This window comes from Eschrichtius robustus, chromosome 2 (assembly GCF_028021215.1).
Source record: "Eschrichtius robustus isolate mEscRob2 chromosome 2, mEscRob2.pri, whole genome shotgun sequence".
NCBI lineage: Eukaryota > Metazoa > Chordata > Mammalia > Artiodactyla > Eschrichtiidae > Eschrichtius > Eschrichtius robustus.
The window spans coordinates 157,791,175-157,803,084 of record NC_090825.1 but is presented as its reverse complement, the minus strand read 5'-3'; the positions used below and the strand labels follow the sequence as shown (position 1 = coordinate 157,803,084).

Genomic DNA, 11,910 nt, shown 5'->3' with positions numbered 1-11,910 from the left:
AGGCCGCGCTTTCAGCCGGGCAGTCCGGGAGCCCCTTTCCTTTCCCTCGGCCCGGCCACACCGGGGTTGGCCAGCCGGGACTGGATGAGCTTGTCCAGCAGCTCCTGGGGGTCGGCACTGCCCATGCCCCACCGAGATTGGCAGCAGCGCCAGGGCTTCAAAGGGCGCGGCGCTCCCGGCCCCACAGCCTTCCCTCTGGTTCTCATCACCGCCTGTCACCAGACTGGCAGGCAACGTGCTTTTCTTTTCGTTTGTCTTTTTTCCAGCCCTCAGCCACGCAAAGGTGTGAAGCCCTGACACTCGCTGCCACGTGGATGCACCCTGAGAACACGATGCTCAGCGAGAGAAGTCAGACACAGAAGGACACACAGGGTATGACCCCACTAAGGGGAAACGTCCAGAACAGGTAGATCCACAGAGTCAGAGTGGGTTCCTGGTTGTCAGGGGCAGGGGAGGGGAGGGAATGATAACTAAGGGCGTGAGGGACATTTTTGGGGTGGGGGAAATGTTCCAAAACAGGGCAGTAGTGACGGCTGCACAGCTCAGTAAAGTGTCCCCACGCGCTCCGGTGCAGCCTGTGAGAGCATTGCTCTCAGGACGAAGGGCTGACCGCAGGAAGACTGAACGAACACTGGGTCCTGGGCCCAGACGCTGAGCTGGGGACCCCCCCCCCCGTGGGGAGTCACTGGGACTTGCTGAGCCTCCATCGAGACTGGCAGCAGCCCCAGGGCCTCACAGGGCGCGGCACTCCCGGCCCCAGAGCCTACCCTCTGGTTCTCATCACCGGCTGTCACCAGAGTCGCAGGCAACGTGCCTTTCTTGTCTTTTGTCTTTTTTGAAGGCAACTCTTGAATACATGTATTTAACATGCAGGTAATCAGTCCTGACTCCTTGATCTGGGGCTCCCAGCCTCCAGAGTCTCGAGGACATCCACTTCCGTTATTTACGCGCCCAGTGCGTGGGGTTTGATGAAGGAAACTGACACCGAGGGCGTCGCCACTTGCGGGGTGACATCAGTGGAAGAATCCCGTGGCGAGGGCCTGCCTGAGGACCACGGGAGAGCCCGGGCCCTCCCCGCCCCCTGCCTGCAGCCCCGCGCCCGCACCCTCCTGGGAGCTGAGCTGGTGCATCGCTTGCCAGAACTCATGGAAGTAGGTCTCCAGCTCATCATGCTGCAACAGGGAGGGCGGGTTGGGCATAGGCTTGGTGAAGTTGGCCTCCATGGCTGCGATGGCGATCTGGCGCCTCCCATCCTACTGCAGGCAGCCCGGCTGCAGGCCAAAGCAGGCCATGTGCCCGGACCTCCCTTCCCTGGAGAGGGACGCGGGTGAGGCCCCGCTTCCACAGAGGAGCCCCGGCCCATGGCCGACAGGTTCCCCCACGCATGCACTGAGGGTAGAGGTCCAGGTAGAACTTGCCGATGGATGACCTTGCCCGAGGCCGCGTCCCGGACCGTGTAGAGCCTCACATCTTCGTGACACATGTTGGCGCCCTCCTCCAGGTCTAAGGTCAGCCCCAGCAGCTCCTGGGAGATGCCCAGCCGCCCGCGCGTGACCACCTGCATGGGGAAGGACTCATTGAGCAGGTACTGGTCCACGTGGTAGCGCGTCTCCTCCCCCTGCTTCATGTAGTAGCGCAGGTCCTAGACGTTGATGGGCCCGTCAAAGTGCAGGCCCCGCCTCTGGCACTCGGCCTTCTTTAGCTCCAGGATTACGGCCGCTCTTGCTCCCCGAGGGGCTTCAGCTTCTGGGCCAGCTTATCTGCGGGTGGAGGGGAGAGGCTCAGCTATGTCCCTGTGGCAGCCCCCAGCCGCCCTCCACCCCACGCCCCTCGAGGCAGAATGAAGGGTTGGGGAAGGCGACCCCCAAGGGCTGACACAGTGGGGTCTCAGGCAGCACCACGTCCAGTCAAGGTCCACCTGACCCCTGTCCCCACTGGGACTCGGGGAGGCGGGGTTACCTAGGAAAGTGGCCACCACCTGGCTGCTCTTGGCCATGTTCATCTCCAGCAGAGAGTCGGCACGCGTGCTGAACCCCAGCAGGCGAGACTTCTGAGCCTGCAGCCTTACCAGCTCCCCGAGGATCGTGCAGTTCTCCTGGAACCCAGAGACGGCCGGCGCTGGGGACCGTGGGCCACGCCCTCCCTGCAGGCCCCGGGCCAGGTCTCTGCGGGCGGGCAGGGCTCTCAGGCCACTGGCGGGCACAGCCAATCCCCCTCCCTCCTCCTCCTGGCCCGGATTTCTAGACCTTTGGTGCTGTCCTAACACGTGGTCTTTATGAACACAGGTCCTTTTGGAACCAGAAACGGCGTGAACCGTGATGGGCTCTAAGGCCAAGGGCAGGAAGAAATGCGGCCAGGCTCTCCAGGAGCCACCCAGGGGCCTCCCCGGGCTCAACAATACAAACTCAGCTGCCGTGCAGACAGCAACTCATCCCCACAGCGCCCGAACACCCAGCCCCTGGACGGCGAGACGCCTGTTGCTGCAGGTGGCCGGGGGCTGGCTGGTGAGGCCCAGCCCCAGGCGTACGCCACCTTCTCTGGGGCCACCTCTCCGGTTCTGCGGTGGGGTTCTCCTGGGAGCCCCCAGTCACCACAGGACTGTTCCCCGTGCCCCCCGCATCACCTGCGAGGCCTGGCAAGCACCAGTGGTGTCTGCGGGGAAGACAAAGGGCTCGTGCACAGCCCCCATCTACTGAAGATGCTGAACGGGAGAAGCACAGGCTGCAGCCACACGCGGTATGGACCAAACGCAAGTGTCCTTGCAGGAACCGATGTCTGAATGTCAAGGCCGTGCCCAGGCCACAGTGAGAAGGCCCAGACCCCACGCAAGGCACAGAGAGGGGATGGGGGGAACATCTGCGAATCTGAGCTCATCAGGCATCACCCAAGAGGGAGAGGGAGAGAGCCAGAAGGAGATACGGAGGGAGAGGGAGAGAGAGGGAGGGAGAGACTTCTGTCCCTTCCCTGGTGGTTCTCTAGTGCAGCCAAGGCTGAAAACCACTGCATTTCGGGAAATGGGTCCTCGTAGAAAAGTTAAATAGTAGCTCATGGCATTATCGACACATATTAAAAAGGCCCCAAATGGCGGCTGCCTCGTAAAGGAGGAGAGATTGGGCGTCAGAGGAGGTGCCTGTGCAGCCCGTGGCCGCCGCCCAGGGCCCCGCAGACTTCATCTCCCAGCTGTGGTCCCGAGCTGGAAGGCAGCGGGGAGGTCAAGCCGTCCAAGCATCAACGTTGACTTCAGGGCTGATCTAAAAGGCGCCTGGTGTTTGTTGAAGCAGAAAAAAGAGAAAGCAGTGGGGAGAGGATGGGAGGGGGAGGGAGCCCCCATCAGCCCTTCCTCCTCTCTCCCTCTCTGTCTCCCTCTCTCCCTCCTTCCCTCCCTCCCTTCCTCGACCTCCCTGCTTCTCACTCTCCCTCTCCCCCCATCTCTCCCTCTGCCTCTCTCCCTCCCTCTCTCCCTCTCCCTCTTTCCCTCTCCCTCTCTCCCTGTCCCCCTTTCCCTGTCCCTGTTTCCCTGTTCCGCTCTTCCGATACCTCTTTCCCTCTCCCTCTCTCCCTCTCTCCCTCTCTCCCTCCCTCTCTCCCTCTCTCCCTCCCTCTCTCCCTCTCCCTCTCTCCCTCCCTCTCTCCCTCTCCCTCCAACTCTCCCTCTCCCTCCATCTCTCCATCTCCCTCACTCCCTCCCAGAGACGGAGGAAGAGGCAGAGACAAGGGAGAGGGAGAGAGGGAGAGGGAGAGAGAGGGGGGAGAGAGGGAGAGAGAGAGAGGTCTCTTCCTCCCTCCCTCTCCCTCTCTCCTCCTTCTCTCCCTCTCTCCCTCTTCCCTCTCCCTCTCCCTCTCTCCCTCTCCCTCGTCTCTGCCTCTCCCTCCATCTCTCCCTCTCTGGGAGGGAGTGAGGGAAAGGGAGAGATGGCGGGAGAGGGAGAGACAGAGGGAGGGAGAGGGAGAGGGAGGGAGGGAGAGGGAGAGAGGAAGGGAAAGGGCGAGGGAGGGAGAGGGAAGGAGGGCGAGACATCTCTCCCTCTCCCTCCACCTCCTTCTCTCCCTCTCCCTCCCTTCCTCTCCCTCTCCTAGAAGGAGGGAGAGAGAGGGAGAGACAGAGGGAGAGGAGAGGGAGGGAGCGAAGGAGAGGGGGAGTCGGAGAAGGAGGTAGGGAGAGGGAGAAGGAGAGAGGGTGCCTGCTTCTCTCTCTGTCTCCCTCCCTCCCTCTCCGTGTCCCTCTCTCCCCCCTCTCCCTCTCCCTCTGTCTCTCCCTCTCTGGGAGGGAGAGAGGGAGAGGGAGAAGGAGGGAAAGTGATGGAGGGAGGGAGAGGGAGAGAGGGAGAGAAGGAGGAGAGAGGGAGAGGGAGGGAGGAAGAGACCTCTCTCTCTCTCCCTCTCTCCCCCCTCCCTCTCCCTCTCCCTCTCTCCCTCTCCCTTGTCTCTGCCTCTCCCTCCGTCTCTCCCTCTCTGGGAGGGAGTGAGGGAGATGGAGAGCCGGAGGGAGAGGGAGAGGGAGAGGGAGAGGGAGAGGGAGGAGAGGGAGGGAGGGAGAGGGAGAGAGGGAAGGAGAGAGGGATAGAGGGAGGGAGGGAGAGACGTCTTTGTCTTTCCTTCCCTCCATCTATCCCTCTCTCCCTCTCCCCCTCTCTCTCCCTCTCCCCCGCCCTCTCCCTCTCCCCCTCCCTCTCCTGCTCTCTCTCCCTCTCCCTCCACCTCCTTCCCTCTCTGGAGAAGGAAGGAGGTGGAGGGAGAGGGAGAGGGAGGGAGAGAGGGAGAGGGAAAGAGGTAGAGGCAAAGAGGTAGAGGCAGAGCGGAACACGGAAACAAGGACAGGGAAACAGGCACAGGGAGAGAGGCAGGGACAGAGGGAGAGGAGAGGGAAGAGGGAGAGGGAGAGAGGGAGAGGGAAGAGGGAGAGGGAGGGAGAGACAGATGGAGAGAGAGAGGGAGAGAGAGGGAGGGAGAGGGAAAGAGGTAGAGGGAGAGTGGAACAGGGAAAGAGGGATAGGGAGAGAGGGAGGGAGAGAGGGAGGAGAGGAAGCAGGGAGAAAAGAGAAAGAACACACCATCTACATTTCTGTCAAATGACACCGGGGATCCTTACACAACCAGGAGAAAATTACACAGCGAGGCTCTTTCTCAGCTGGAACTGGAACTGCAGATGGGGCCAAACACCACCAGGCTGGCCACACTTGTCCAGCCGCCGCTCCAGCCCCGTGAGCAGTGAGTCCGGTCGCCAGGGCTCTGAGTGTCTGCTCCAGGGAGCTGGGGTTCACCCTCTCACCCGGGAGGCCGGGCCAAGACAGCAGGGCCCTGGGCTGGACACATAGGGGGAAAAGCATCCCCACAGGACAGCTTGTGTGAGCAGATTCAGCTGCCAGATTCTAGAGGCCCAGGACCACCCTGTGGCCCGTGAAACCCAGGAGCCACGAGGGTCTTGCATCGTGATTCCTGTCCGTTGGACTGTAAAGTTTATGTAGGGAATCTTGGAAACAGTGGTAACAAGGCTGAATTGGAACGAGCTTTAGGCTATTATGGACCACTCTGAAGTGTGTGGGTTGCTAAAAACCCTCCCGGCTTCGCTCTTGTTGAATGTGAAGATCCCTGAGATGCAGCCGATGCTGTCCGAGAACTAGATGGGAGAACCCTATGTGGCTGCCGAGTAAGAGTGGACCTGTCGAATGGGGAAAAGAGAAGTCGAAATCGTGACCGCCTCCTTCTTGAGGTCGTCGCCCTCGAGGTGATTATCGGAGGAGGAGTCCTCCATCTCCCACACATCTCCAAGATGGAGAGCCTTCTCCGTCAGCCAGAGCAGGTCCCTTTCTAGATATAGGAGAAAAGAGAGATCCCTGTCCCAGGAGAGAAATCACAAGCCGTCCCGATCTTTCTCTAGGTCTCCTAGCCGATCTAGGTCAAATGAAATGAAATAGAAGACCACTTTGCAAGAGGAGTGGTGTACAGGCAATAACTTCATTTGGCGGGAGTATGTACAGAAAATTCAAGTTTTGTTAGAGACTTCCGAAGCTTGGTGCACTTTTTAAATGTTTTAGTTGTTCACATTTGTTTGTCTCTTGGGACAGTGACACATAAAGGTGTCAATCTCTCTGGTTTGAAATGGGTCATATGAGGCATGTAATGTGAAGAATTGTTACCTTACAATGTTCACTTAAGCAAAATTGAATTTGCTTTGAATTTTTGGTCTTGCCTAGACTGATAATAAAACTCTAACTCCTGCCCACCTAAAGTGTGATGTTTACTATTATGGAAACAACACTGGCAAACATTGAAAAGACTTTCTGTAGCTGGGATATGGTATGCAGCAGTAGTTAAGCAAGCAGTCTTTAAAAGGTGCTGTGAACACAAGCCAGCAGGTAAAAATGAAAGCCGCACCCTTACCCTAGATTAGAGGTTTAAAAATTCCACTAGTCTTCACACTGGACAAGAGGTTGTCCAGGGAGTTTAGAATCTAAGAAGTTTCAAGGAAGTTAGTTTACCTTTGAGTTAGGTCATAAGGCCCCTCTGTGATTGCTGTACATGAATACATAGCTCTTTGTAATATTTTTTGGAAATTTGAGATTATCAAGATACCAATGTCCTGCCAGATTAAGAGTATATTGTAGAGCTGAACTTTGAGTTACTGTGCAATTTTTTTTTTCATGCTGTCATTTGTAATATGTTTTGTGAGAATCCTTGGGATTAAAGTTTTGGTTGCAAAAGAAAAAAAGAAAAGAATCCGCCTGCCAATGCAGGGGACACAGGTTCAAGCCCTGGTCCGGGAAGATCCCAGGTGCCGCAGATCAACTAAGCCCGTGGGCCACAACTACTGAGCCTGTGCTCTAGATCCTGGGAGCCAGAACTACTGAGCCCCCGTGCCACAACTACAGAAACCCGCATGCAACGAAGACCCAATGCAGCAAAAAAAAAAAAAGACAATACTGGCCAGGTGATCAAGGGTAAAATCGTTTGTCATAAGTCTCGTTGATGGTGTGTATCCTTGATGTGACCTGAGGAGAATGGCATTTTTATCTCTGTCTGGATCTTCCTCCCCAAACCCCATAACTCCAGACCAACCATAAGAAAAACATCAGAAAACAAACAGACAAACAAATTGAGGGACAAAATACCTGACCAGTCCTCCTCAAAACTTTCAAGGTATCAAAACCCAGGGACGTCTGAGAAATGTCACAGCCCAGAGGAGAATGGGACAGAAAAAGGATGTTAGGGGAAAACTAGGGAAATTCTAATAAAGTGTGGACTTTAGTTAATAACAATGTATCCATCTTGGTTCCTTAGTTGGATAAACATGTCGTACTAACGTACTAACGTGTTGGAAATAGGGGTACTGGGTCAGGGTCCACGGCACTCTGTACACTCTGTACAGATCTTTGCAACTTTTTTGTAACTCTAAGCTATTCTAAAATTAAGCGAGTACTGAACAGAGATAAGAATGTTATTCCCTGATTTGAACATGCCTGAGTTTCTTTTCATGGTCACATTTTTGCTATCTGGATGTGTCTTGGAATCAGTAGCAAAGGAGAGTTGCCAGCCCCTGGGAAGATGTGGGTGGTTTGCAGCTGGCTTGCTCTGGAGCTGAAGACCACGGTGGGAAGTCTGCAGCCTCGGGCCGCACTTAGAACCATGGGAGGGGATGGGCCAGCTCAGTTAGGGATGGAACCTATAAATAAAACTTTTTTCATTTTTTCATTTTTTCATTTTTTCATTTTTTCATTTTTCCATTATGGCTTATCACAGGATATTGAATATAGTTCCCTGTGCTAGACAGTAGGACGTTGTAGTTTATCCATCCTATATTTAATAGTTTGCACCTGCTAACCCCAGACTCCCAGTCCAACCCTCCCTCACTCTTTCTCCCCCTTGGCAACCGCAAATCTGTTCTCTATGTCTGCGAGTCTGTTTTTGTTTCGTAGACGAGTTCATTTGTGTCGTATTTTAGATTTCACATATAAGTGAGATCATATGATATTTGTCTTTCTCTTCTGACTTTCTTCACTTAGTATGATAATCTCTAGTTCCATCCACGTTGCTGCAAATAGCATTATTTCATTCTTTTTATGGCTGAATAATATTCCATTGTATATATGTACCACATCTTCTTTATCCATTCATCCATCAGTGGACATTTAGGTAGCTTCCATGTCTTGGCTATTGTATATAGTGCTGCAATGAACATTGGGGTGCATGTATCTTTTCTTTCTTTCTTTCTTCTTTCTTTCTTTCTTCCTTTCTTCCTTTCTTTCTCTCTCTCTTTCTTTCTTTCTCTCTCTCTCTTTCTCTCTTTCTTTCTTTCTTTTTTCTTTCTTTCTTCTTTTATTGTCACACGGCATGTGAGATCTTAGTTCCCTGACCAGAGATGGAACCCATGCCCCCTGCACTGGAAGCATGGAGTCTTAACCACTGGACAACCAGGGAAATCCCAGGGCTGTATGTATAGTTTTGAATTAGAGTTTTCTCCGGATCTATGCCCAGGAGTGGAATTGTGGGACCCTATGGCAGCTGTATCTGTTCCTGCACGCCTCACGTCAACCACCTGCACTCCAATCCTTGCTCTCAACGTCATCTTCGGGGAACCCAACCTGCGACAGGGACCTTGACAAGAAGAAATGGCTCAGGGAAAAGCTACCTGCACAGGGAGTAGATAGAGGCCATCGCGCCTGGGGTGCAGCGGGGAGAGTGGGCACAGAGATTTGTCATTTCACCCCCGATACTCATCTCAGCCCTCCTGGCTGCCCCACTCTAGGTCACCTCGGGATACAGAGGTGACCCGGTTAGAGTTCCTGCCTGTGCAGGAAGCTGGGGGCACCAGCGGGTCTGAATCATATTAGTGCAGGGCCTCCCCCGCGGCACTGGGGTTATTCGGGGCGGGTCATCCTCTGCTGAGGGCCCCTCCTGGGCACTGTGTGGGGTTTAGCAGCATCCCTGGCTGCACCCATTTGATTCCAGGGGCCCCGCCCCCCCAGTTGTGACAACCACAGATTTTCCCCACACATCACGGAAGAACTGGGTGAGGCGGGGGCAGGATGGCCCTGGGTGAGGACAGCTGTGTTGAAGCAACCAGCCTGGCCCAGGGCAAGGTCTGCCCCAATCCCGTCAGCGCCTGCATTTAGAACTGCCCCTTTCCTCTCCCACCTCCCCTGCCCTGCAGTGGTCTCCGAGACATCATCCCCATGTAATAAATCACACCTTCTCAGTTGACTGCTGCCCTCGCTAGAACGTGAGCTCTTTGAGGACAGGGATGCTGTTATGTCCCCAGCACCTAGAAGAGTGTCTGCTGTGTAGTAGATGCTTCATAAATACTTGCTGAATAAAGGAGTTGAATAAAGGGATGAGTGGATGAATGAATGAAGGTTACAATGGAAGGAGGGGGGAGATTCCCTTTCTAGCTCTCGGGGGTTGGGAGATCAAGTGAAAGATCCGTCCTAAATAGGCTGACCAGCCTTCTTGGGCTTCCCCGGGACTGAGGGTTTCCCCAGAGTTCCAGCGCTCAAACCTGAGCGGTCCTGGGCAAACTGGGGGCGGGTGTTGGTCACTCTATCTAAACACAGTAACAATTCCAGCTGCAATAGCAATGGCCAATGACCTCTAAGGTCCTATTGACCATGCACAGTTCTTTACCTGGGGGGGAAGGGTGGGCCGGGATTGGAATTCTGGTGATCCAGGGCGGGTGAGGGTACACCCCGGGCTTGTGGAGGGGAGTCCAGGAAGGTTCTGGAGGAAGTGACAGTGACACAGGAGGGAGGGAGGAATCTAAGGAAGAACGTCCCACATGACAACGTGTGCCAATGGCCCTGGGCCCAAGGTCACACCTGACCAGGGCTTGCTTTTTTTTTTTTTCTAATTTACTTTTTCCCACATGGATATGCAATTGTCCTAATGCCATTTATTGAAAACTCCTTAATTTCCCCACTTTCTGTCATATCAAGTTCTCATATATCTGTTTCCGGACCTTTATTCTATACCATAGAGCTATACGTCCCATCCTTGCACCACTAGGGCTGTTTCATCACTATAACTTTATTTTTTATTCATTTATTTTTTTTGGCCTTGCCGTGCGGCATGTGGGATCTTATTTCCCTGACCAGGGATCGAACCCGCGCCCCCTGCAGTGGAAGCTCGGAGTCTTAATCACTGGACCTCCAGGGAAGTCCCCAGGGCTTGCTTTGACATCCATCGAATGGTGGCAGGTGGGCACGGGGAGCAGCTGTCTGTGAGCCATCCTGTGTAGAAATGCAGGGTGGAGGGGAGGACAGATGGAGTGGGAGGGGAAGAAGCGGAGGAGGGAGGGAAGGAGGGAGGGCGAGAGACAGACAGAGAGTTTCCGGAGACAATAGCTCTGGCCGTGTCCTAGGGCATGAAAGCTGAAAATAGCTCGTAGTGCCGGGAGCCTTGGAGCCAGAGCCTGGGAGCCAGGGTGACTGGCTCTCCTCCCTGGTGTGTGTGTGTTGCGGGGGTGGGGGGGGGGTGGCTCTGGGCTTCTCAGGCTGGGAGTGGGGTGTACAGAGCAGGGACAGAGCAGGGACCCTTCTCTCTGGGACCTCGTGGGCCATCCTCAGCTCACAAAGCTGAGCCACTCCTGGCCCTACGAGTGGGGGGCTTCTCCTCCCTGTCCCCTGGATCACACCCCCTCACACACAACTTCCCCGTGTGTGTTCCCAGCAACCAAGAGAATCTGTTTTTAAAAGATTTGGGGGAGGGGGGTAAACATACACACAAGAGCAGAATGGATGCTTTTTCAGAATGTGAATGGCTCTGTGTAAGCCCACCCCCAGGGTAACCACAGTCCTGACCTCTAACACCCTTGACGAGTCAGCCTTGGTCTGGGCTTGCGGACCCACGGAAGCTTCCTCATCCCCTCCTTCAGATCCCGTCTCTCCCTCGGCGTCTTTGTGAGAAGCACCCGGGGAAGTGGGACTGCTAGGCTGTACTGCTGCTAGAACTCCACCTGGGCTCCACCAGGCTCCAGCCCCCCGCCCTGTGCACCTCTCTGACCCTGAGGCACCTCAACTGGTAGGAGCCGCAGCACCTTCCCTCCTGGGACTTGTGACACTTAAGGGAGACACCGAAAGGACAAGCCTTTGGCTCCCTGGCTGGCAAAGAGCAGGTACTCAATTGTCATAAGTGTCCGTATCAGTGAGGGTTCTCCAGACAAACAGAATCCATAGGGTGTGTGTGTGTATACACACACACACGTACATATGTACACGCATACAAAAATATACAGCTGTGTATATATGCAGTATGCATACACACATATACACATATAGTATATACAATACACACAGACATATACACTATACATACACACATGTAAAATGCATAGTTTGTATATATACAGTATGTATACACACATATACACATAATATATACAATACACAAAGACATATACACTATACATACACACATATAAAATGCATAGTTTGTATATATACAGTATGTACATATACGTATAACACATGCAATATACACACCTAGGTACATATATATCATACATATATACACACATACAAAGATATTTAGGTGTGTATATAGACAGTATACATACATACACATATAATATATGCAATACATACACGTACATACATATAGACACACATATACACCTACATATAAAAGCATACAGCATAAAAATATATATGTACTGTATATATAAATTCATCATATATATACATACATATATCATATATATAAGATATAGACACATACATATATACAATGTATACACACACATACACACCTATATGTAAATATGCACATGTACATACACATATAAATACATACGCAAGTGTGTATATAATAGTATATACATATATACATATAATACCTAGAAACATATACACATACAGGTATACAACATATATACACGCCTATATATAAATATACACTGTATACATACATACAGTGTACATA

General features: G+C 53.3%; 1 pseudogene; it reads right to left on the bottom strand.

Moving 5' to 3' along the window:
* Nucleotides 1-269: 269 nt before the first annotated feature.
* LOC137758984 (thimet oligopeptidase-like) lies at nucleotides 270-8,652 on the bottom strand (annotated as a pseudogene).
* Nucleotides 8,653-11,910: the final 3,258 nt, after the last annotated feature.